The sequence below is a fragment of the Myotis lucifugus genome, unplaced genomic scaffold, assembly GCF_000147115.1.
Source record: "Myotis lucifugus unplaced genomic scaffold, Myoluc2.0 scaffold_192, whole genome shotgun sequence".
In the NCBI taxonomy this organism is placed as follows: Eukaryota; Metazoa; Chordata; class Mammalia; order Chiroptera; family Vespertilionidae; genus Myotis; species Myotis lucifugus.
In genome coordinates this window covers 2,123,235-2,128,651 of record NW_005871240.1, presented here as the reverse complement: position 1 = coordinate 2,128,651, position 5,417 = coordinate 2,123,235, and the positions used below count along the sequence as shown (strand labels likewise).

At 34.8% G+C, this 5,417-nt stretch overlaps 1 pseudogene; it reads left to right on the top strand.

Annotated features, from left to right (window-relative positions):
• Positions 1–613: 613 nt before the first annotated feature.
• On the top strand, positions 614–1,308 carry LOC102421596 (annotated as a pseudogene).
• Positions 1,309–5,417: the final 4,109 nt, after the last annotated feature.

The window sequence follows — 5,417 nt, the reverse complement described above, 5'->3', positions numbered from 1 at the left end:
TTTCATATGGCTGAATAGTATTCCAATGTGTATATGTTCCACATCTTTATCTAGTCCTCTATTGTGGGACACTTGGTTGTTTCCGTGTCTTGACCACCATGAATAATGCTGCAATGAACATAGGGTGCATATATCTTTGCAAATACATGATTTCAAGTTTTTAGGAGAGGGATTGCTGGGTCATATGACAGCTCTGTTCTTAATTTTTTGAGGAATCGCCAGACTGCTTTCCATAGTGTTACAGAGAACCGGAATAAATCAAGCAATGCTTGGAGAGTTTGGAGTCACACTTCATTATTACTTGCGGGCCCAGAGAAAAATGCCTTTCAAATTCTGGGCAAAGCTACAAGCTGAACTTCCCTTTTTATTAAAAAGCCAGCCCTATGTGTGCTTAGTGGTTATCTCGCTGGTGGCCTTGAAAACAACACAGTTCTATCCAATTAAAAAATACACCTGGCATGGCATTGAGAGTATGGGCATATCTAGTCTCTGGCCTACAAGGTCAGACAGCTAAGTTTATCTTCCTCATTATTCAAGCAGGCTAAAGCAGGCTAGAAAGCAAAGTTATTTTTTTAGAATAAGAGGCCTCTAAAAAAAATAGTAGAGAGAAGAAACAAGAGTGCGGCGTGAACATGGGGAAGCAAAAGAAAACAAGGAAGTATGTGACCATGAAGTGAATGCTTAGTCTCAGAAATCAGAGGCTTAAAGAAAAGGATAGATTAAAACCTAAAAATAAAGAAAAGAAAGATCCCAGTGCACTCAAAGAAAGAGAAGTCCCCCAACATTCCTCCTGCTTATTCTTCCAATATAACACTCAGCTGGGCCCACCTTACCACATCCTGGTGGATACCAACTTTATCAACTTTTCCATTAAGGCCAAACTGGATTTAGTGCAGTCAATGATGGATTGTCTCTATGCCAAGTGTATCCCTTGTATAACTGACTGTGTAATGGCTGAAATTGAGAAATTGGGGCAGAAGTATCGAGTGGCTCTAAGGATCGCCAAGGATCCAAGATTTGAACGATTACCATGCACACACAAAGGAACCTATGCAGATGACTGCTTAGTACAGAGAGTAACTCAGCACAAGTGTTATATTGTGGCCACAGTTGACCGGGACCTTAAACGAAGAATCAGGAAGATCCCTGGAGTTCCCATCATGTACATTTCTAACCATAGGTAAAACATTGAGGGGATGCCGGATGATTATGGAGCCCCTCGGTTCTAATACTTAAAGACAAAGTTTCTCTGCTTTCCTTCAACCAACTTTCTCTGTTGCAGGTTTATTAAACATGCTACAACATGCGTTATTGCTCCACTCACACATTTGCTGTTATGAGCTGGGAACAAATACTCACTTTTTGGTGGTGTTTTGAAAAAGATTTTGGTGTTGTTTTGAAAATGATATTTTGTGTCATTTAAAATTTTGTTAGATCTTTTTATAAATCAGATGACTGCTCACAAAAATAAATAAATAAATAATAAATAAATAAATAAATAAATAAATAAATAAATAGCAGAGAATTCCAAACAGTAGTTTTACAAAAATATGGGTTAGCCTTCTCAATAGTGGTTGTACCAGTCTACATTCCCAACAGAAGTGAATGAGGATTCCCCTTTTTTTTTTAACAACCTCAGTGATTGTTCTTGTTTTGATTATTGTTACCAGAAATGTTCCCTTCCACATCTCAATTTTTTTATCTGGTAAGAAATTTTGAAATATCAATTTTATTTTATTTGATTAATTTATTTATTTTTTAAACCCTTATTGTTGGAAGTATTACATAGGTCCTCCTTTTCCCCCTATTAACCACTTCCAGCCTGCTGCCATCCTCCCACCACCCAGACCCTCACCACCTCATTGTCTGTGTCCACAGGTTATACATATATGCATACAAGTTCATTGGTTGATCACTTCCCACCCACCCTCCCCTGTCTTCCTGCTGAGGTTCAACAGTCTGTTCTATGCTTTTATGTCTCTGGGTCTATTTTTGTTCATCAGTTTATTTGGTTCATTAGATTCCACATATGAGTGAAATCATGTGATACCTATCTTTCTCTAACTTATTTCACTTAGCATAATACTCTCCAGGTCCATCCATACTGTTGCAAATGGTAAGAGTTCTTTCTTTTTTGTTGCTGCATAGTATTTCATTGTGTAAATGTACCACAGTTTTTTTTTTGTCCACTCATCGGCTGATGGGCACTTAGGCTGTTACCAAATCTTAGCTATTTTAAATTGTGCTGCTATGAATATAGGAGTACATATATTCTTTCTAATGAGTGTTTCGGGTTTCTTAGGATATATTCTTAGAAGTGGGATTACTAAGTCAAATGGGAGTTCCATTTTTAATGTTTTGAGGAAATTCCATACTGTTTTTCCATAATGGCTGCACCAGTCTACATTCCGTGTACGAGAGTTCCCTTTTTTCCACAACCTCGCCAACACCTGTCATTTGTTGATTTGTTGATGATGGCCATACTGACATGTGTGAGGTGAAAATAATTGACCTACCATCTGTGTCACTGGGACATGTGCTCATCTGTCCATGACTTCTATTTTCCCAATCCACTTGAAGAGAGTATAGATTTGCACTGTCCAAAAAAATAGCCACTAGTCAAATGTAAGTAATGAACTTTTTGAAAGATTGCTAATTTAAGTTGAGATCTGCTATATGTGTAAATTACACATGGGATTTTAAGGACTTAGTATGGGAATGAAAGAATGTAAAAATATCTAATAACTAATTTTAAGTATATTAAAATTAGTTGAGATGTTAATATTTTGGATATATTGGGTTAAATAAATTGTATTATTAAATTAATTTTACCTGATATTTTGCCTTTTTAATGGACTACTAGAAAATTAAAAATTACATATAAAAATATTATATTTCCACTGGACAGTGCTAGTACAGACTTAGTCACAGTCATTCTCCTAGGTATCACTTTGCAATGAGAAGGGCAGTTCATGTGAGATCATGTGACTAAAAGATTACTGGTTGATATTTTCAATAGCTTCTTCTCTGTTCCGGTAGCAGTTCCTTTTCAGCCTATTTGTAACAGTAGAGATGAAGCATTTATTCAAAAACTATATATTGGGCACCTGTTATTTATGAAGTACTGCATCAGGTACTATGAAGAATATGCCTTATTCCATGCACAGGTGCTCCTGGAACTTAAAATCTAGCAGATGTGGTAAATAACTATCAGTAATTATTCAATTACCGCTGGGATGAGAGCTACAAAGGAAATGCACAGGATTATGGCCATGGAGGACCTAACCTATTTAGGGTAGAGAGGTGGCCAGATTGAAGGTCCAAGTATATTTTCCAGGTACAGTGATATTTAAGCAGCATGATGTAATGTATTAATATTACAGTTCATGTTGTAGATATGTGTCTTGCATTTCAATCCTGCTCCTGCCATTTTTAAGCGGTGCTGTCTTCTCATTTGCATATTCTTAGGAAATGTACTTATAAACTCAGTTTTAGTTTTTGCATCTATAAAACAGAAATAATTATATGTATTTTATAGGCCTAATGTAAGGGAAAATTGAGAGAAGATGTGTTAAACATCTTGCATGGTGTCTGGTACATTAGGCACTCATCAAATTTAACTCCATCTCTCATCTTTGTTTTTCATGCTGCTGGCTCTGTACTTGCTTTCTCATTTTACACGGTCTCCTTGCCAACTATGATACCAGTTATCGCTATGTTGATGAATCCTATATAAACACCTTTCAATCTGTTTATAATTCAATCAGTATTCCAACAGTCTGACAGACAGATCCACGTTAATGTATCATGTTATATATGTATTTCTTATAGTACAGGTCTGTTGGTGATTAATTACTTCAGCTATTGTACAACTGAAAAAAAGTCTTTATTTTGCCTTTATATTTGAAAGGTATTTTTGCTGTTAATAGAATTTTAGATTTACAATTTTCTTTCTCAGTGCTATCTTCTCACTTCTATGGTTTCCAACATGATATCTGCTGTCATTCCTAAACTTAGTACTGTTTACATAACATGTCTTTTCCTCTGGCTGCTTTTAAGATTTTCTCTTTACCATTGGTATTAAGCAATTTGATTATGATGTATGTTGGTGTAGTATTTTTATGTCTATTGTGTTTCAATTTTGTTGAGTTTCTTGGACTATAAGTTTATAGTTTTCCCCAAATTTGGGTCATTATTTCAATAAAAGTAAATAGTTTGTACAGAATTTCCTGTTTAATAAAAGGGACATTTCAAAGCAAGTGGGAGTATGGTGGCAAGTGAAGAGGTATTTTTTTTACATTCTAATTTATGATTTCCCATATTCTTTGATAAAAAGGTATCACTTATGTAATTTAAACTCTAAGAGAGAAAAACAAAAGGAAGACAAAAAAAGAAAATAAATACTCTGCAATTTTTCAACATAATAATTGAAAAGCTGTTCATTACAGTATATACTGTTTTGACACTTTCCTCAAGGAAAAATGTCACATTTTTGTAGTTCAATGAGTAAGTGTTCTTGGGTAATTATTTTGTTTGACTTGGTAGGGCTTTTCAATTATGTAATTGTCTAAATTTAACACTATCTATAGAGTGTTAGAAATTTATGGTTTATAAGATGTAAGTCATAATTACATGCATCTTAGCCTAAATCATAGGCGTGCTTTGTTCTCATCATTTTCTGCTTTCCTTGCTACAATTTTTTAAACTTATTTATTTTTTAATCTTTCATATTCTTTTAAGCCTCATCAAGTTGTTTTTTTGTAACACCATGGAGTGTAAATGTACAGATTAATAAACAAAATCTGATTAAGTAGTTAGTTCTATAATAGTATTGTACATGGATATACCCTATCTATATTGGAAAGCTATACCTGTCATGGTGCCTAGAATATTTATGGCAAATGGAAGAATTATTACTCTTTAACTTTTTATTTCTTAAATTTCAAAAAATCACTTTCCTTCATATTTTTAAAAATACACATATTTTTATTGTTGACATTAATACAGATGCCCCCCATTTCTCCCTCCCTTTCCCCACTCCACCTATCTCCTACTCCACCCTGGGGCATTTTCACATTATTGTCTGTGTTCATGGGCTATGCATATAAGGATATATGATCTTTGTTTAATCTCTTCCCCGTCCCATACCGCCTCCGCTCTGAGATTTGTCAGTCTGTTTCATGGACCCATGCCTCTGAACATATTTTGTTGGTCAGTTTATTTTCTTCATTAGATTCCACATATAAGTGAGATCATATATTTGTCTTTCTCTGACTGGCTTATTTCACTTAGCATTTCCCTTCATATTTTGGAAACAATACACAAAGCAGGTGGCCATTATTTTCAACCTCACACTTCTTTTTTGTACATGATTACATTTCAGTGCTTCTGTTAGTGACCCGAGATTTGCCTTACTC